This window comes from Suncus etruscus, chromosome 1 (assembly GCF_024139225.1).
Source record: "Suncus etruscus isolate mSunEtr1 chromosome 1, mSunEtr1.pri.cur, whole genome shotgun sequence".
Lineage (NCBI taxonomy): Eukaryota > Metazoa > Chordata > Mammalia > Eulipotyphla > Soricidae > Suncus > Suncus etruscus.
The window spans coordinates 106,231,487-106,253,660 of record NC_064848.1 but is presented as its reverse complement, the minus strand read 5'-3'; the positions used below and the strand labels follow the sequence as shown (position 1 = coordinate 106,253,660).

Here is a 22,174-nt window from a genome sequence, read left to right as displayed (position 1 = left end):
ACTAAACACAGAGCTCTGAATGTATCACCCTGGACAAAGCAGAAGTCTTCCACACACAAAACAAAACAAAACAAAACAAAACAAAACAAAACGAAACAAAAAAAAAAAACAAAAAAAACACCACCGGGAGAGTAATGATCCTGAGCAAAGACTAGAACTGATCCCATGACAGTATACTCCAAGGACGGAGAATACCCATATCTCATAGGGCAAGTGAATTCCGTGTCGAATGACCCCAATATTTACTGTGCCAGGGCAGAGGGAAAAAACAAAAATGCAAAAAGCACAAAACCTTGGATATTTTTTTATATACATATATATATACATATATATATATATATATTACCTTCATTTACTATTGTTATTATCATCTTTATTTACCTACCTATTTTGGTCGATTTCTCGGTTTCGATGTGATTATTGAAATTGTTGTCCCCAATTATTCTTTTTTTGTTGTTTTTTTTTTTTTCTCTTCCTTTCTTTTCTTTTGTTATGTGCTACACCATGTTTCTTATTTCAAGACCACGGCGAGTTTTTTTGGTTTATATATTTGTTTGTTTTTGTTTGTATTTTTTTAATCAGTTTTTTGTGGTGCTTATCGATGTAACTGGAGTCCTCACTGGATATTTGACACTTCTTTTGGTACTGATGGGGTGTTTCACCTTCTTTTTCTCCTTCATTTCCCAAATCGATGAGGAGAACCTCTAGAAGGATTCTGCCCATTTTTGGGGTATTAGACTCTTACCCCAATTTACTCATTTTCTCTTTTTCAGGCAAAACCACCCAACTTGAACTGCTAGCCCTGCCCCCACTTAGAGGGGGAAATAAGGGAGGCACCAAGACCAAACTGATGCAAGACTACTAAGTAGTAGGTCAAATACAGAGGGGATCACATATTCTAGCCACCCTGGGGGGGAGGGAAGAGGAAATGGGAGGTAGGTCAAAAACGGAGGTGTAGGGAGGACAATTTAGGGATGGGAATCCCCCTGATTTTATGTAAATATGTACCTAGAATATTATTGTCAACAATATGTAAGCCACTATGATCAAAATAAAAATTATATATATAATAAAAAAAAGAAAGAAATGACTTCAACACAAAAAAAAATTGTATTTTATTAAAACCATTGTTATTTATAAAGTCCTTCTTAGCCATATTTCAGAAATGCAGCAGGACCAATCCCACCACCAGTGTCAGCCTTCCTCCAACAATGTTTCCAGAGCGCATGTCTTCTGGCATGACTGTATAACACATACATTTTAAGTTTAGATCATTATAGTTTGGGTCTCTTGATACTATTATTCTTGACTTTGGCTTGGATATTTAGTTCTGTCTATTTTTTAATCTCCATCAATATACCTGAGAACACTTGGCCCCTGTCCTCCATTATTTCTTTTTTTCCCTCTTCTTATTATAGAAAAATGCAGGAATCTGAGGTAAAACAAAGTATTTTTTGTCCCAAGGTTCTATGAAAAATATGGAGACCTATCTAAAATATAAAAAGGGTTGATAGTTTTTTGCATTTGGTGCAGCAAAAGTTGTGGAAATAGAAATAAAAACCTTTGGGCTAAAAAAACAGGGTGTTTTTACCCATGAAGCATCCTGCCATAAGACAGGCTCCTGTCATCCTATGCTTTCTAACCTCAAATGTTTTCTTTATGGTCCCAGGAAAAGTTCTCCTCAATCATGGTTGTCATTGTCAGGTTTCTGTAATTAGAGATCTTGGGTTTTGCACAGATTTTGTGTCAAAGGCAGGGTGTCAGAGTGTCTTTTGGATTCATCTCAACTTTAGATGGCAAGGCAGGGAAACCCACCCTGAAAGCAAGTTGCTGTTTCCAAGTAGCCAGGGTGTCATATGAATCTGCCCTGTAACAAGTTTGTGCAAGTGTATCATTAGGGCCTTCCCAAATAGAAGTGGTGCTGGTACAGAAAACCATCTCATTTCCAAACATGGGAGCCAAGGTTTGGGGATGAACAGCCAATGTCCAATGAATGAAGCCTAAGTCAAGTCACTATGACAAATATTCAGGGTGAAAGCTACGTGTAATAAAATATTTAGGAATTCCTATCCCTTTTAGATAAAAACTTTTTCTATATGTAAGATTTTCCAATTATAATGTGCCTATGCAAGAAGGAACAATGCCACAGGTTACTACTGGTGCATATGGGGTTAAAAATAACAAGGTAAGTAACCCCTATAACCTGGTTCTAATATGAACTTTGAACCCAAGAGAAACTTATCTACTAAAATTTCCTACTAAACACATACCAAAAAATGAGTAAAATACATCTACATAAGGATATATACAAACAGACTTACATGAATTAAATACATATTAAATTATATGTATGAAATACACCTAAAAACATACAAGGTAAATGTAAATATTTCATTTAAGTCTTTTGATATAGTCTGGTTAGGAGATGAAAACCAGAATACAGCTTCAGCTTGCAACATTCTCTTGTCGGGTCTGAAAAATGGCTTGCAGTAGTCATGGATCAGGAAATGTCCTCGAGCCAACCGTCTCTTAAAAGCCGAATCTGTGAGCCGACTGTGAGCAACAGTCCACAGTTAAGGGGGAAGGGACAAAAAGGGGCCGCCAAGAGTAAATTAGCAACAGCAGAAGCAGCAGTCTCTTCCTGGGCGAAGGCAAAGTGAGCTGTGAGGTTGTCCTTTTGCTTTGGAAACTGGCAGGGGGTTGATGTTGGGGGAACGGTCTGGTTCCTGAGTAGTTATGAACTGAGGGTTAAAAGGGTTAGATAGGTTAAATAGGTGTGAGAGAGTGAAGGGATAAAAAAGGATACCACTTTTTAAACTGGTAAGAAGGGGAGGGGGAAGAGAAAGTGTTTTTATATAAACAGGGAGAACTACATACAACATAGACGTTATATACAATACATACTGTCATTAGACAGATATAGAGGTGAATACCACCTCTATATACATACACACACATAGACAATAAATATTGATCCAAAGCTTATAGTAGAAAAACTGACCCAAATAGAATGGGTCAGAGTGCTTAAAAATATAAAGCCAGCAAGTCAAATTGAAAGGCTTTTTAATTCCTAGGCCAATAATCATGGGTGAGGGTAAACTTTACAGAAAAAGGCTCAGTAGGTTAGATCGTGCATAGAACATTCTTAATACAATTATAATTTTCAAGTCTAGAAGACTAAGTAATATGGTAATGAGCACTATAAAAAGATTCTACATCACGAAGTATTTTAAGTGCACTTTTTATACTTTTTAATTATAATCTGTAAAACTTAAATAAACAATACAGTGTTGTAACTATAATCACAATGCTGGGCATTACATTTCATTCATTAGTTGACTAGAATAACTAGAATTTTGTACTTTGTAGCCACCCTCTTCTAGTTTGTTCACTACTTCCAGTGCCTATGTGTGGTAATCAATCTTCTCTGTATTTATGTACCGTATTTTCCAGCTTATAAGACGACTTTTGAAACAAAAGAAAGTCAACCAAAAATCAGGGGTCATCTTATAAGCCAAGTATATCCCGAAAAATGTTTCAATATGCCGCTAAACAAAAGATGTTTCAATATTGCCACAAAACTAATTTTCCAACTCGATCCTGCACCAATCACTGCCAGGCTGCTCGGACCGCCTCTCTAACTCAGCCAATCCAAGCAGGCTTTTTATGCATGCAAATTATACAGTGTTCTGTACCCGAATCTACACTGTAAAAAGCCTGCTCAGATTGGCAAGAGAGGATGTCTATTACAGTATAACCTTTGGACCTTTGCTTGTTGTAATTGACTCACTGTGGAATATAGAGTTGCAGCACAGGAACATTGTCTTATACAGCAAATATAGGCCTAAACCTATGTTTTAACTGTAAAATTAGGGGGTTGTCTTATACGCTGGAAAATACGGTACTAGGATTTACTTCTTTTATTGGTTTTACATTACATACACTACTGAGAGCATTTGGTCTTGACAAATTTTTTTAGTGAATATGAAGGCCCATCCATACAGTTGCAATTGCATTTCCAGGAGTGAGTGAAAATTCCATGCCCTTTGTGTTTCTCTCACCTTATCTAGAGATCTATCCCAGTTGGGATCTAGATAATAGGAAATTAAAACCTATCTGTTACTTGCCCTTTATTCTGATGACTTTTTTATTTCTTCTTTCTTTTTACAATTTTCAGTATAGAAACAGGTTGACTTTGTTCTCTGCAAACATTTGTCAGAGCAACAGGGTTGTTTTGGAGAGGTGTTTGTATATGTGACCAAACAGTGCAAAAATATTTTGTTCTCAATATTCCAATTTATTTAGCAAGCCACCTCCTCCTTTATCCCACACACAAAATAAATAAATGAACAAGTTTTGAAGTTATTATCTTGGAAACTATATTTTTATTGTCCCCACTTCCCGATTTTGGATATATAATTCACAGAGAAGGAACAATTACTAAAGTCCCTTTAAGGAGGAAAGTGGAAACAGCTCTGATCATCACAAAATATTAGCCCTGATAGAGCTTTCTGAAAAGTAAAAACTCTAAAATGTGGCTTTTTAATGCTTTCTGAAAAATAAAAACTCTAAAATGTGGCTTTTTTTTTTTGGTTTTTTTTTTTGTTGTTTTGTTTTTTTTTTTTTTTTTTGGTTTTTGGGCCACACCCGGTAACGCTCAGGGTTACTCCTGGCTATGCGCTCAGAAGTTGCTCCTGGCTTGGGGGACCATATGGGACACCGGGGGATCGAACCGCGGTCCGTCCAAGGCTACCGCAGGCAAGGCAGGCGCACCTTACCTTTAGCGCCACCGCCTGGCCCCAAATGTGGCTTTTTAATGCTTGATATAATTGTACAACTGCTTTGACAAACTTATATAGAATATTTAATTTTCTAATTAAATTTTAATGTTTAATCCTGAAAATCTAGCTCCAGTTCAGAATTTTATAATCAAAGGCATGTGGAAAGCAATAGTTTAAATTATGTCAACATGCATTTAGTATTCTAGAAACAAGTCCTATTCAAGCATTCCAAACTTTCTACCTGATTCAAAAGGCTTCATCAAACTCTAGTGTATATAATTTTCTCCTAAAGAATTGTGTTCTTTTTCTTTTTTTTTTTTTTTACTGGCTTGATTATTTCCTAGAAATAGGGTGTCTGGTAATCAAATGACTGGTCATTGGAGAAACCTGGTATTGAAAGTAAACTCACCACATGCTTTCTACAGATTTTAATTATGCTTTCTAGTTTGGTAAAAATTTAACCTATATCTTCTTCATCAAGTCTTTACTGAGATTAAATGGCTGATTTAATCAGAGTGATAATAAAGCATATTCATGTTTGGCATAAAGTATACTACAATAAAGCATATACAGGTTTGACTTAAAGTATATTATAAATAAAGTGATTTTTAGAAATCTGGGCAGTGAGATGAGGGCAAATATTTCTGGGTGAAAATTGTGGCCTTTGAAAGTTAGGGACTCTTTCCATGTTATATTAAAAATATGGACTCTGGACATAGATTACCTAGTTCAAATATCATATCTAATAACTGCTTATTTGGGCAAATTAGAAAAAAAATTCAGTTACTAGAGACATTCTCCTTGGATAATAATAGCCTTTCAAATGTTGAATTAGTCTGATAATGTCATTTCCACTCAAGAGAGGCTATAAAACAAATGCATTACAAGAACTTCTATGAGAACGAGTTTTGAAATATTTCTGTACCCCAATTCCATCCCTTTGTGAAATGAAGATATGCTAATGTCTATGTGTTGTTATATAAATATTGTAAGAATTTATGTTTGTAAGTCATTTTGAATAATCTAGCATATGTTATATATTAAATAAAAATACACAACTACAGAATCTATTTTACTACTAAAAATTTATTATTATTATATAAATTATATACTAATTTCATAGTGGACAAAATAAAGGACAACATTTTTAGAGGTAAAAAATAAATAAAGAGATTTTTTGACAACAAAGACTACATAATTATTTTCAGAGTTCATTTTAAAAAATATATGAAATTTCTTTTTTTGTTGTTTTTTCGGCCACACCCATTTGATGCTCAGGGGTTACTCGTGGCTAAGTGCTCAGAAATTGCCCCTGGCTTGGGGGAACCATATGGGATGTTGGGGGGGGCAAACTGCGGTCCTTCCTTGGCTAGCGCTTGCAAGACAGACACCTTACCTCTAGCGCCACCTCACCGGCCCTCCAAAATATATGAAATTTCTTAAAATTTAGAAACAGACTTTTTATCTGGAGGCAAAAAATCTATATAAAATCTACAGACAATTATCTCTGCAATTGCTAGCAGAAATTGCTGCCATTATGATACAAATACGCTGAGGTGAACAGAGATAAGAACCCTGTGGAACTTAGAAGAGGCCAGTAAGAGATTTCAAGATCTGAGCTTAAGGAAAAGTTTAATTTTGCATTGAAAAAAGCATGTACTTTTATCAAACCCTTAGTTGAAACTGTGTGGAAAATAATTTCTAGTATTTCTGGTTTGAAAAATTATATATATGTGTGTGTGTGTGTTTACTTATGTGTATATATATGAAAAAATGCTTTTCATCTAGTATATCCTCTTAAATAATGAATATTAAAAATACTACTATAGGAGGATTGTGAGATTAAGGTCTCACAAAAGCATGTTTTGTATGCTGGAGCCATATCATCAGCCCCAGAACAGCTTCTTATGATATTTATAGAACTTAACCATATAATCACATAGATAGAATTATGTATTGAGATAATTTAAGAAACAGTCCAGCTACATTGGAAAGGTTAACTTATTTCATTTAATTACTACATGTAATTTTATTACTACATGTTGTTTTTTTGTTTTGTATATTTGGGCCACACCCAATGACGCTCAGGGGTTACTCCTGGCTGTGCACTCAGAAATCTCTCTTGGCTTGGGGGATCATATGGGACTTTGGGGATCGAAATGAGGTCCATCGTAGGTCAGCAGCATGCAAGGAAAACGCCATACCACTGTGCCACCACTCCAGCCCCTACTAGATCTCTTAAGATTGCACATATTCTTATGAAATTCATAGTGTATGGAAAGATTTGTATAGAGAAATGTATGGGATTATTTGTATAGCTTAATGAAAAATTTATTACTCTCAAGTATGATACACTAAAATTAGATTTTTTACAATGTCTAAACATTATGAATTGCATTATTCATATATTTATAGATGTTTCTAACCTTTTTAAAATAAAATAATTATTATTTTTAAATAAAAATAAAATAAATAAATAAAATAAATTATTTTAAAATAAAAATATTAAATAGCTAAAACTAATTAAGTTTATATATAGATCTCTAAAAATCTATACTATTGACTTGCTACATGTCATTTTCTATTTTATTAGCTTCTCTTGGATATCTTTCTTCTGTTATTGTCACTCATGAATAACCTCGTAGGGATTCAGTGATATATTTTGATTTATTGTAAATGTTTCAATAATGACTGCAGAGTTATATTCCCCAAATAATACTTCCTTGGATCCAGTACCATTATAGATGGTAGAAGATTGATTCTGATGGGTAAAGGACCATTTTTTGTGGTGAAAAATCATGGTTTGGCAATGCTGTGAGGTTAATAAAAGCTAATGATTTGTATACATTAATATTATTTTATAATTATATAAAAATCAGTTTTTTGGTCAAAATTTTCAAGAAAGATACTAATTACTATGCTGAACTTTTAATAAGCATTTTTGTTTATTCTATTAATGTGAATATTAAAGCCATAAAATTCCATGCATCATAAATTTATTTTATTTGTTTATTTGGGCCAATACCTGGCAGTACTCAGGGCTTACTCTTGGCATTAGATCAGGGATCACTTCTGGTGGTGCTGGAAGGTACAGGGATTGAACCAAGGTTAATACATGCAAGGCAAATGCCCTACACACTATACTATTTTCTGGACACCTTCTTATATAAATTCGAACTTGAAATATTCACAACTAAGACAATCTGTCATGTTTGACCATTGTAAGTCATGTGATTATACATCTTAATATGCCTTTTTAAATTTATTTAAAGAAAAATGCATAGTTTAAATAATTGAACATAATACATTTCCTTCCATATTAGTGAGAGGAGCAAAGTTATTATTAAAAAAGGAATAGAAAAATAAAAATAAGAAAGGAAGAATAGAAATGAAGCTTTTTAAAAAAGAAAGCAAAAAGAAAAAATATTATATGATCACAATTATGTTTTATAATTTGTATCCTTACAACTTTTTTGTAAAAATTAATATAAAATAAGACAGATTATTATTTTATTGGAAATATTGGGCTATATAGATAGCATGGATTAGATACCAAGTACTACATCTGTGGTGCTGGTCATGGTCTGGAAGGGTCATGTAGTAAAATAAATTGATCCTTGAATATGCAAGACATTCATTCCATCATTTTGAACTACCTTCCCAGATTCTTAGTAAACTTTTCATTCTTGTATGCATCTATACACAGATAACTGGCATATGAAATTAAAATATTATAATTAAAAATAATGTTTAATTTTAAGCTGTGTATGTGTTTATGTGTTATGAATTCCAAATCAATATGTTTTTAGAACATTTTGTTAAAAATTCATACCATGTTATGTTTTATTTGCATAATCATGCTTTTGGAAACTCAAGTTTTATATGATAAAATTATTATACCTATAAGTAAAGTCATTATAGAAAAATGCTTTTTAGTATACCAGTTTGGCAACAAGTGACATGCTAATTAATTATCAGATATCAGATTTTGGAATCAAGCAGATGTTAATTAAAATCTTGGCTCCAGTACCTACTGCTAGTATGATTCGTGGTAAACATACCTAATCTCTTTAAGTTTTTGATTTCTTATATTTGAAATAGGAATAGTATTCCCTGATTCCTAGAGTTGTACAAAATCATAACTATCTGACAAATATCAACTATTCAGTGCAGATCACATAAAACATTTAAAGTAACCATGAATGGTAGGAAAGATAGTTCAGTGGGTAAGGAGCTTGCCTTACATACAACTAAATTTGATCTCCAGTACCACATGTGATCCTCCAATTACCTGAAGTAATGCTTGTGCATTACTGTCCCTGAGTACTGCCAAGTGTGTTTCTCAAAAAAATGTCCCAAAGCAAACAAAGCAATGGTGAACATTACCAACACTGTACAATGCATCACATATATTATGTAAAGGTTATTTTTTTATGGAAGAACTATATAATCCTAAAAGGGCAACCTTTCTTGCCCAGAGAGCAATATTATATGCTATTTCCTGAGACATCATAATTAAAAATCATAATTAAAAAGGGGTGGGTTTTTTTGGTGGGGGGAATACTTGTTCCTAAATAAGCTTTATAGAGAGGAACTCTTGGTGCTGGTAGTAGAAGAGAAGTAGAGAGTAGGAGAACAGAGTGCTCTGCATAAATTTTAAATGATTGCTGTTCTCTCTCTTTTTTTCTTCTGACTACATAGGTAACCATAGGTGACCATAAGATGCTGAAGTTCAAACTAAGCCAATAAACTACAAATATTGTTGATATCACTCTCCAATCTTTTGCACTCTGTCAAAGGACCATGTTATGTTTATTTGGATGTGACTTTTCATGCTTAGAAATAGTAAGCAGAGTATTAAAAAATGCATGTTACTATTCAATATACACTCTTGATCTAGACAAAGCCTTGTACATAAAAAATAAAATGATATTATATACTTCTCTTATTAATATTCAGGCTATACTTAATTTGTTAAGATGTAATAAGATGTTGATCTGTGGCCGGAGAGATAGCATGGAGGTAAGGCATTTGCGTTTCATGCAGAAGTTCATTGGTTCGAGTCCCAGTATCCCGTATGGTCCCCCGAGCCTGCCAGGAGCGATTTCTGAGCGTGGAGCCAGGAGTAACCCCTGAGCGCTGCCGGGTGTGATCTCCCCCCCAAAAAAAAGATGTTGATCTGTGAGTTAATTTGTGAAAGGCATTTTAATGCTATTAATCAAAGACATCATTTCTATAGTATAATACAGCTTCAAGAACTATCAAGGACCTTGTTTGGAAGAAAAATGTTACAGAACAGTGGTGGCCCTTATTTAAAGTCACAATAAAAGAGCTCATATCACACAATGGCTATGGTCATTGATGTCTCATAATTAGCTTTTTCTTATATAGCTAACTATGTTAAACACATAGTTCTGGTGTCCCTTAATTTAAAATGTAATATTACCATTACATAGATATTTGAACTTTCCACTAAGTATGAATAAATCTCCCTACACCTGGGATAAAAGGATACTAATATATAAATCCTCCAAAAATATATATGTGAGAGTAATAATTATATTACCACCACTTGTGATATATTTAATAATATTTATGCTATTTCTGTATTCTCCTATTTCCTAATCAATGAACTTGAACTAAGATTCAAGTAGACTTCTTAGTATAATATTTTCATGTGAATATATTGGGTTACATAGATGTTCTTAATACTTAAATAACTTTATTAGCCTGGATCATGCATGGTGTATAGGTAAGGTAGTAATTTTTCATATTTAATATATGGGCTTGAGATTATGATTCTGATATATCACTTTGGGGGAAACACAATTTAAACTCAAGCTAGATATATAAAAGTTAGTATAAAGGTATTGTTTAGAGAAATCAGTCTTTAATTGACATTGGCAGCATGTTAATTACATCAGGCTTGTGAAAAATCAGTGAAGATTCAAACAGGGAATTAGCGGCAAGGAACGTAGTACAGCAAGTAAGGTATTTGCTTTGTATATAACTAACCTGAGTAATTCCTGGTTTTAGAGGTAAGAATAAGCCTTGATGAGTATTATTGTTGGGTGAAGCCCCTAAAGAAAGAAACTAAGAGAAAAAGAGATAAATTAATTCTTGTAATATATCAGCAAGAAAATAAAAGCAAATCAGATATTTACCCAACATATTTGAAAATGTTGAGAGATATTTTTTCTGGAAAACATTTGAGAATAAATTGGTGATGTATATAAATTGATTAAATCTAAAACAGTAACTTCACAGGAAAGAAAAGAGAAAATAAGCACAAATTATATGACATGGCTTATCAATGAATAATAGTTTCACAGCCACAATAGTAAATTATACATTATTTTTACCCACAAAAATAACCCACCATAACACAACTATTCTAATATTCAGATTACACAATAAGTATAGAAGAAAATTCAAAAACCTTTAACATAACTATAGTATAAAAGTATGAAGAAATTGCTGTGCAAACATGTTTTTTAGAATATTATGGGAAATAAGGAAAAAACTACAGAATTAAAAGATTTCTTTTGGAAAGTGAAGTATATATACATATATTGTGTATATATTATATTGTATATATTGTATTGTATATATCACATATACACAATGTAATAATGTGCAGCTGTAAGGTAGAGCAAAATCATGTTATTTGCCACAACAAACATAGAAGTTCAAGTAATCATGGTAAGTACAATCAATAAGAAGGAAAATATATAGGTAAGGATTAATCTATTTCATATGTGAAACTTAAAGATACACAGAAAGCAAGGCAATCAGATAGTTTACCAACACTTTTGAATTGAGGGGGTAGTTGAAATGGAACGTTTTAGCAAAGAGTTGGATACACTGGCATTTGGAATTATCTTTATAGGAAACTATCATTAACAGTGTTGTAAATCACAGAACCTCTACGTGTAAAGTGTTTTCTTTTGAGGGTAAAATAAAAGGGACAAGATGAGTGAAATCTTGCATAGATTCTTGGAAATCTGTTGACTTTTAAATATATAATTACATGTGTTATGTATAATTACTATATGTGATAATGTAAATATATATTTAAAATAAATAGAAAAGATTAAATATAGAGTTCTACCTTAGACTATTTTCTAATTAACTCCAAACTAAAATTCCAGTACAGGTAATCTCGCTGGAGCTTCCTATCTTACTGCTTTTTAATATTCCCTCTTATGTCTTATATATGATTCTAACATGGTTGCTTATCCTGTTTTTTATTCCACTCACATTTTACAATTTTTCATGAATGAACTAATGCCACCAGTCAAGAAGTCATGTTAAAAAATAAAAAAAAAACACTAATTTTTCTAATTCTTATAAGGCATTATAAAATCTTAAAATTGGCTTAAAGAGCCAATTCCAGCTCTTTACAATATCTGGAATCTTCTTATCTCTAACTTTGTAATTCTTATTTAGATCTGATATCATGGAGCTGCCTTATCTGAACACATGACACATACATGTATTTACTTCTACTTGAACTTATTTTCTGACTTCACGTTTTAGATCAGCAAAAGCTTCATTTCCAGAACATTGTCCCTGACAGTGGCAAATCAAACTACTGATCAACAAGAATGAATAAGTGTACAGACTGTATTGAAATTGTTAAATTGAAATAGGATATTATTATTCAGCTGTAATTTAGTAAGAATTTTTTGTCTATTTGCTTAAAAAGGGGCCACTCTTCAGAGAGCTCAGTCTACCTTGGGCTGCTGTGACTAAGGCTTATGTGCTGCCTTAGAATGTAACCCAGGACATAGTATATATACATATATTGCTCTCCTTATTCTATCTAGTGAACCTAATAAGAGTCATTTTTAGGTTAGTAAAATGAGATATTGGCCCAAAATTATCTATGTTGTTCAATCTTAATTTTGTGTTGTCTGGAATCTTTAAACTATATTAATAAGAAATACAAAAAAGTAATTCAAACACATTCAAACATAAGGGGTTTACCATTAAATAGGAAACTGCCTCTTATTATAGGCATTTTCCTGTGGCACATAACAGCTGAGAAAGAAAGGTTTTCTACTTATGGACTTCTCTTCAACTTAGGAGGTTAAACTCAACTGGAAGAATATTTTTTTTCTCAAAGACATCAATCAGATTGTGCTAGTCCTTTCCCCCTTTCCTTTCATTAGTTGAGTAACTGTCAGTTTGCCAGGAAAGACCTCAACCCTTGTATTGCTGAGATGTCAGGCAGAAGGCATATTCATCTAACTATGCGAGGGTCAGGGTGAACTTGGGCTGCTGCATTTATTTTTAGATAAAATTTATTTTAGATAAAAATTTTTCCCTCACTTTAAAATATAATTTTGACAGCTCAGAGGGTAAACAGTCACAAGAGTTTGCTGAGTGGAAAAATTCCAGTAGAGCTAACTTCAGGAAGAATTTTAAATGAAACAACTGTTGTATAAGCAACATAATTATCTTTGTCCTCTCGTTCAACTTTTTTAGTACCAGAACTTTCCAGTAGTTAAAAACATTCTAAAATGTATTTCTTTCCATACACAGTTTTAAGTAGTTTAAGTTTAGGTAGTAACAAGATACAATTATCCTGTTTGTGCCTTCCCTTTTTCGCTTTCTGTGAATATGATTTGATAGAAAATACATTGAAAAACAATTCATGTATTCTATTCTGATTTACTCCCTGCTTTGTGACCTTGGAAAAGTTCTTGTAGCTATTTAAAGCTCATTTTCACTTTCTACAAAACATGCCTCATCTTAGCAAATACAAGGATTTTAAAAATATGTACCCAATTAACTTATACAAAAGGATATCCAAAGTATAAAAGTGCTTAAAAATTCTCAGCATTTTCCATGTAATTTATGTTATTGAAAATTCTGAACACAATTATGTCAGAGAGATGCATGGCGCCCAATATAAATTTTTATTTGATGTGGTTTGTGCTGAATTATATTTGGTGAACAATTATCAAAGCAAAAATGAACTTCTAGATTTTTTAGCGTTGTAGCAGTAGAGAAATTGATTTGCAGTAGAAATAATATGTTGTTAGAAAGGAATAGGATTACTTCATCCTTTACTCATTTCATTCATCCTTTATTATTCATACCCATTAGTTATCTAATGTATTTGAACTAGTGCCAGTTAACTAGCTTTGTGTGAAGTAAAATAAAAATGACTACCATCTAACTCTGGACACTCTACTAGGGAAGAAAAAGTGAAATTGGCAGAAAAATACTTGACCTGCTGTCAAGGGCTGTGAACTGACAAAAGTGATAATGAATTTGAAAGGGAAGCAAGTCTAAAGATAGTTCACAGAGTAAGGTATGAAGAATGAATAAGGGGAAAAAGGAAGATAAGAAATTGTAAATTACAAAGGTACAACAGCAGAAAGTAATCTGAAAAGCAAGTAGTTTGAAGAGCAAGTTGATATATTTGAATTAGGGTATATACACCAAGGAAAAGTTGCTTAGTAGTATAATAGAGACATCTTTTAATAGCCATTCTTATTATTATAATTAAAGTTAAATTTTAGGTGTGCTATGTTAAGAATTTCAAATATACAAACTCTAGTTAGATAATAAGTATGTTTATTCTGAAACTATCTTTGAGAATCAGTTTCAGTGTTTTGAAATCACAAGTTGTGGGAGCTTGGTCAACAACTTTAAGGTGTTAAACCCATGCACATACTAAACTATTCTCATGAGAAACAAATATTTGCAGATTTTTCTACTTTAGAATATGAAGACAGAAAAATAAAAAGTATGAGAAAGTCAATGTCTAATGTTACTGCTATTTCTGATTTGGGCACCTGAGGAGATAGTTTCTTGTGATTATTAACTTATTAGTTGTCTGTTTCTCAACATTCTGATTCCTTGAAATTGTTAAATGTGTTCTTTTGCCAATGTCTTAAAAATTAAAACATATTAAAGAGATGTATATTATTTAAAAACAGTAAATAAGTGCATTAATGTTATTTTTATAATTCTTATAAAGATTCATACCTTATTTTTTTAATCTAACATCCTATACAACTATATTTCATGACTAAAATGTTTTTCTATGTGTGCCCTAATTATTAGTAGTTAAATAAAAATTGTTAAGAATTAAAGCCTGTCTCGAGTACAGGTGGGGGTGGGGTGAGATGGAGGGAGATTTGGGACATTGGTGGTGGGAATGTTGCACTGGTGAAGGGGGTGTTCTTTACATGACTGAAACCTAATCACAATCATATTTGTAATCAAGATGCATAAATAAAGATACTATAAATAAAAAAGTGAGCCAGGGGAATAGTCAAATTAATGTTCTTCACATGAGCTTATATGTTCCTTCTTTTAACATTTTCTTATCTCAGACTCAGATATCAGAAGCTGCCAAGGTATTCAATATAATAAAATTAATTCTTTGTCCTTTATGATTATTTAAAACATACACACATGCATATCTGAAAGTTGCCCTTTTTAGAGGACTGCTTTTAGCTGGCAAAACAAATAAAATGTGTCATTTCTTTAAAAAAAAAAAAAAAAGAATTAGGCAGAGGAGCCAGAGCAGAGGCACAAGTGGTAGGGCGTCTGCCTTGCATGCACTAACCTAGGATGGACCGATGGTCAAATCCTCGGCATTCCATATGGTCCCCCAAGCCAGGAGAGATTTCTGAGTGCCTAGCCAGGAGTGACCCCTGAGCATAACTGGGTGTGGCCCCCTGAACAAACAAACAAAAACAAAACAAACAAAATGAATTAGGTTGGAAAGACACTACAGCAGGTAAGGTGCTTTCCAAACATGAGGATGACCTGGATTTGATCCCCCATACTCCCTAAGCTTCCTTGAGCTCTGCCAGGTGAACTCTCATTGAATACAAAGCCAGGAGAAAGCATAGGTGGGTGTGATGCGCATTCTTCCAACCAAAAAAGTATTATGCATCCAATCTTGACAAAAATACTTTTTTTCTAGATAATACTTTTGTTTCTAGATAACTTGTAGATTTTATTTATTCTTTTGAAACTTTCATACACTCTTTTATACACTCTTTAAGGCCATTTTATGTGAGACATTTAATTTTACTCTATGCATTTCAGTATGCATTTCAGTGTATTTTAATTTATAATTTGTATGCAAATTTAAGTAGACTTAATTGAAATCCTAAGCATATTTAAGCGTATATTGATAATAAAAATAAGGTCTTGATTTTATTGTATACTCATGCTTTGTAGTTTTATATTTTAAGACAATATTAATTTTTGTAACTGCAAATATGTTTTCAAAGGTTAATAGTACCTAATTCAAAATATAGAATAGCCATAGAAATAGTTTATATTAATAGTCATTATCATATTTGATTAATAGTCATTAGTCAAATTTGTCATATGTACCAAGTATAATCTAAAAATTTAAGAAAGAAATCTTATATCTAATTGCAAAATACTTCAATTTGATAATATGATTGATTGCTAAATTATTTTGTAAGATTATAAATAGTTTTAGCTTTATAATTAAGGAGCAACATTGATACCATTATGTAGTTTCTCAATAAATCCATAATTTATATTGGTAAAATTTAAAGCATAGTAAAAGTCATATATTGTAACATTGTGCCCTTAATGAAGAAGTAAAATATTGTCTAATTTGCACTAAAAGTTCATGTTGCTTTTTTAATAAATCGATTAAAAATGTTCATCTATATAAAATTAAAATAGTCTTAGGTCAAAAATGATCAATTATAAGATAGAGATAAATGATCTTTGGGCTATTTAGTAGGTAAGCCATTGAGTTAAATAAACTCAACAAAATTTGGCCATTTTAAAATGATTAAGGGAATACTAGAAAGGTTTAATTGTTTAATATGATTAAGTGAGCAAGAAAATTTTGATCTCCCTGCAATATTCAGCCTAGACAATCTTTGACTCCAGAATGTTCTCATTTCAGTGTGATTGCACAGGGTCTGTGGTATTGTGTAGGTCCTGCAGTGCCGGGGGTCACCAGGGCCTCCTATGGTGCTCAGACACCTCCAGGAGATCATTGAATCATGGGAACTTACAGGTTTCACCCTGTAATGCTTCGCAGGGCAAGTGGTGCTCGATAGTATATTGGATATACTGCATAGCTGGTTAGTGATGTCATGGATATTACAATAATTTTTACTCTAGAGTGAGTATTGTGTTAGTGATTCTCAGGAGTTAAAAGCATATTGTTTAGGGTATTAGTTTGTTTTACCATCTCACAGATGGAAATATTTTATGTGCTTCACTAAAATCTTCAAGAAATTATGAATAATGCATTTTCCATGAAGAGAAAGGTGGAACTACTCCATGTCACACACATCAATGTAATAAGAACTTTGACCTCTCCCCAATTTGCAAAAACTTTTTAAAATAGATTTCTACCCTGGGGGGCGGGCAGAGGAGGGAAACCCCTCCCCTTTCAATTTTCAAACTGGAGACGGAGCCCGCAGTTGGACCCAGCAGAGCGCACATGCCAGGAAAGCCATCCCTCTTTTTTTCTGGTATGTCAGGGTTGCTGGTCAGACAGCGGGCCACAGATCTCCTGGACTGAACACTTGGGCCAGGAGACTGGGACCCCCACGCCAGGTGGGTCTTCATGGCCTGCCCTGGCAACTCGGGCCCTGGGGGGCGGGCAGAGGAGGGAAACCCCTCCCCTCATGCCCCCATCAAACTATGGACTGTGGCATGATACTGGAATCAGCTTCAGCAAAACCCCTAGTTCAAGGACAATATAGGGTTCCGTAATTCCGCAAAACATATCTCAAACTCAACTATCACCTGTTGTCTTCAAATACCCTTGTTTTCTTTCTTTTTTTTCTTTTTAAAACATAAAAAGGGTCACATATATCTCTTTTGTATATCTCAGATGTATTCCCTTAACATCTATAACTCTTTCGAATATCCTCATATAGTGACAATTTTGCCCACTAGATTAGTTATTTGATTGTTTGATTTTCCCCCTGTGAGATGTTTTATAAGCAATACTGGTATAAGAGTAACTCTGTATAGATTTCATGTTTATACCAAGTTATGGGAAATGTTGGACTTTATTCGTCGGCCCCCAGATGCACCAACAATATCTTGTGGCATTGCTTCTCTTTTGCATAGGCACATTAAAATGGGAAAATAATACATATGCGAACAAGTTCTTATCTAATAGAGATGGGAACACAAATTTGGCAATGTAATTAGGCCTTTTACCCTGAACATTGGCATAATGATTTGGCTCAGGCCTCAGAAGAATGGACATCGCCCACACACACCTGAACAATGGATACCATCTATGGAAACACCACAATTGTCTTTAACATTACCAGGATCCAAGCCTCTACCAGAGAAGACCTACCACTGCTTTGGCATTGACTTACTCCAAAGAGTTCTCCCAACACCCAGGCGACTCAGCAACAGTCTGCATGCAGGACAGATTGCTCCACATTTAATGATATGCTGAAACTAGGGGATGCTCCACATCAGCCTGACATCAACGAAAAAAAAATGCACAGAATCCAGAGTCTTTAAATATAAAAGTCTGATACCAACTATAGCTAAAGTGTGAAAAAGTTTCACCGGGACATTGAGAATGACTGGAGTTGGATAGACTGGTATGCCTGGAACCCAGAGTCTGTCTTATGCCAATAAACTTCTGAGGTGAGGCCTCTTTGTAATCAGGTCAAGGATTTTTTTTTTCCATTTTCTCCATTTTTCTGGACCTCTGCAAACATTGGCGATTGCCACTATTACACCTTTACTATATTTTTTTACTCTTATCCTTTAAGGAAAAAATACAACTTACTGAACTTAAAAACAAATTATTGTAGTAGAATGCCTGTCTCGAATACAGGCAGGGGATGGAAAGGGGGGAGGAGTAATGTTACACTGGTGAAGGGGGGTGTTCTGGTTATGACTGTAACCCAAATATGATCATGTTACTTAAATAAAAAAATATATTTAAAAAATAGATTTCTATTCTTTCCTAGAAACAAGTCCTCAATATGCTTTTTTTGTTTTTGTTTGTTTGTGGGCCATACTAGGCAGTACTTAGGGCTTACTCCTGGATCTTCAATCAGGGATAGCCTGTGGGATTCCTGGTGTTCTGGGATCAATTGTATGTAACACAAGCACCTTACCAGCTGTATTAATTCTCAAATCACTAAATATGCTGTTTTCACCCTAATTTTAATGTCAGAAGCTGACCCCTGCTTTTTGCAGGTCAAGGGACTTTTCACATGATGAGAGGATAACTGCAAATCTCAGTCTGCAATTTAGACACTCTTGCTTACTTTGAGTCACTATTTAAATGGATCTTCAGAGTGTACTTCCAGTATTATGAAGTGTTTCCCTAGGAATACCAAATTATTAAGATTTTCTCGGGGCCAGTGAGGTGGCGCTAGAAGTAAGATGTCTGCCCAGCAAGGGCTAGCCAAGGAAGGACTGCGGTTCGATACCCCAGCACCCATGTGGTCCCCCACAAGCCAGGGGCAATTTCTGAGCACTTAGCCAGGAGTAAGCCCTGAACATCAAACGGTTGTGGTCCCCCCAAAACAAAACAAAACAAAACAAAAAAAAGATTTTCTCTGTAAGACATAAAATAAAACTGTAATATTAAGGCCTTTCAAGTATTTTTGGTTTTAGTTGTCATGTACTTTTCAATTCTGAAATTTATATTTTTGTATTATCTCTCTGGCCCTTAAAGGACCCTTTATTTCTTTTTTTTCTTTTCTTTTTTTATATATATTTTATTTAAACACCTTGATTACCTACATGATTGTGTTTGGGTTTTAGTCATGTAAAGAACACCACCATCACCAGTGCAACATTCCCATCACCAATGTCCCAAATCTCCCTCCTCCCCACCCAACCCCTGCCTGTACTCTAGACAGGCTTTCTATTTCCCTCATACATTCTCATTATTAGGATAGTTCAAAATGTAGTTATTTCTCTAACTAAACTCATCACTCTTTGTGGTGAGCTTCATGAGGTGAGCTGTAACTTCCAGCCCTTCTCTCTGAAAATTATTATTGCAAGAATGTCTTTCATTTTTCTTAAAACCCATAGATGAGTGAGACCATTCTGCGTCTCTCTCTCTCTCTCTCTCTCTCTCTCTCTCTCTCTCTCTGACTTCTTTCACTCAGCATAATAGATTTCATGAATTCTGAGATTTATATGCACTTTGATTTTAGGATTTATATGCACTTTAATTTCAGGATTAACACATGGAACTAAGCATTTGAAATTAGAAGTTTTAATTTGAAAGAATAGGAAATCAACTTGTACTTAGAATTCTGGAATTTCACTAGGTAATTAAATTCCAAAGTTGGGGTTCAAGTAAAACAGCTGCAAGTATTTGTCTTTTTGACCTTCTAGAAACTTACAGTTCCATATCCTGCTGTTGTCAATTACACTAATCAGATTCCAAGCCCAACAACAAGGGTGCACTTTGTTCCTTGGCCTAAGGAATGCTCTGTCCTCAAGGTTGATGTTTTGTGGAGGTTATTTTCTATATTTTCCAATCCACACACCAGTAACAGCAGGGCTTAAGTGACAGGGCTACATGGTCAATCAGTGACAAAGTGAGGGCTATAATGAATGCTAGCAATTTAGCAGGTGTCTACAAATCAGAGTGACTGAATCTATTCATCTCATCCAATTCTGTTATAGGAAATAGGCTTGATGAAATACAATAACTTAATTCACACAGAAGCAATTTTCCCTATCCATCAAATCAAGCAGATAGCACCTTCATATATTTTTTCCTTCAAAACAATTCAAGTTCCCTGTAGAAATTTTCTGAATTTCCTCTTGCGATTTACCATCTTGTAAATTTGTTTCCCCCCATTTTTGTCATCTAAAAAGGTACAATAATAGGATATTATTTATGAAGAATTAATAAGGCATATATGTAACTATTAATCTATAAAAATTTTGCATTGCATGCATTATGCAGCATTGTTAGTAAGATACAAGTAATATATTGTGTCAAAAGGTTTACTGTTGGATAACAACTGCAAACAATTTTAACTGTCTTGAAATAACGTCTTTACTATATTTTCCACCTATGCAAATTCATTCTATAAGAAGCACCTTATTAAATGCATAATATGCAACAAGGTCACTACTAAAGAATTAAAATACCAGAGACATATGAATTTTAGTGTAAAAACTGTTTTGGATGTAGCAATAATTTCTGTTTCCCAATAACACCAATTTCTCAAGTGCCTCAGCTTAATCATGCTCGGCTTTGTAGTGGAAGACTGAAGGACAATTTCAGGAGTGTTGTTTATCTACTTGGAGAGGATTCATTACCTCCAACATTATTTGACATAAAAACAAATGTAGCTCTGTCATTGCTTTGACCTCTCTAATAAGATGAACAACTAGGCTGATACATTTATTGATCAGAACAAAACCCATTCCACTGGAAATAAACAATAGATGTATACTAGTGTAAATGAGAATTTAACATCTGTTCCAGAATATGGGCCATTAATCTGGCATCTAAATAATACCACTAACTCCTCAGAAGTATTACTGTCTAATGTATGCTAATAGATAAAAGAAAGAAATCTGTGCAATGATCAGTAGGCTATATTTTATGTACATGGAAATTGCATATAAAATTGCAAATAAAATTATTAAAGTCAGTCTTTTATTATAATTATGCTGAATATAGAGAGTGTTTATCATTTTATAATTAAGTTTTGTCTGTTTTCTCTAAAAGTAAAAAGAAATGCTTGTGAATATTACTGGGTGAGAAATAATAGTAACTTTTACTATTATTGCTAACTATATAATATAACTATGTGTTGCATTAAGAAAACATTAAAAATAAAGTCTTGTGGTAAGGTAGAAAACTTCAAGTAAGTGAAAAACTTGTAGTTGAGAAATCTTATAAATGTTGTAAGTTAAATATTATTTTTAAGTCACTGTACAATTCTATATTTAGTGGTTCTTATTGAAGTAATAAAAGTTAAAAGAGCAACAAATATATTTTTTTTAAATATGGAAAATTTCACGAATTTGCGTGTCATCCTTGCGCAGGGGCCATGCTAATCTTTTCTGTATCATTCCAATTTTAGTATATGTGCTGCCAAAGCGAGCACGCAACAAATATTTTAATAAAACCTATATATCACCTAATAAAATAATAATATGAAATTTTACTATATGTTTGGAATGTATTCCTGTTATAAATCTTCTAGTAAATTCTTAGCTTATTATGGAGTGTTAAGGAAAGGATACTGGAAAGGCAGCACAAAACAATGAATGAGGCCTGATATTTCTCATATTACCTTATTCAATCTGTTATCTATGGAGATAATCTCTTTTAATTGTTATTACACAGCGAAATTATCTCTGGTGGAAAAATAAATTTTCACATAATAGAACTGAACGGT

The 22,174-nt window shown here is 33.4% G+C and overlaps 1 non-coding gene and 1 pseudogene across 1 annotated transcript; one reads left to right on the top strand and one right to left on the bottom strand.

Annotated features, from left to right (window-relative positions):
• The first annotated feature begins 2,495 nt into the window (after positions 1-2,495).
• LOC126013508 (STE20-related kinase adapter protein beta-like) overlaps positions 2,496-22,174 on the top strand; it is an 89,091-nt pseudogene continuing 69,412 nt past the window's right edge.
• On the bottom strand, positions 21,774-21,880 carry LOC126024901 (U6 spliceosomal RNA). The gene has a single exon (XR_007500985.1). It is a non-coding gene; the product is annotated as a U6 spliceosomal RNA (small nuclear RNA).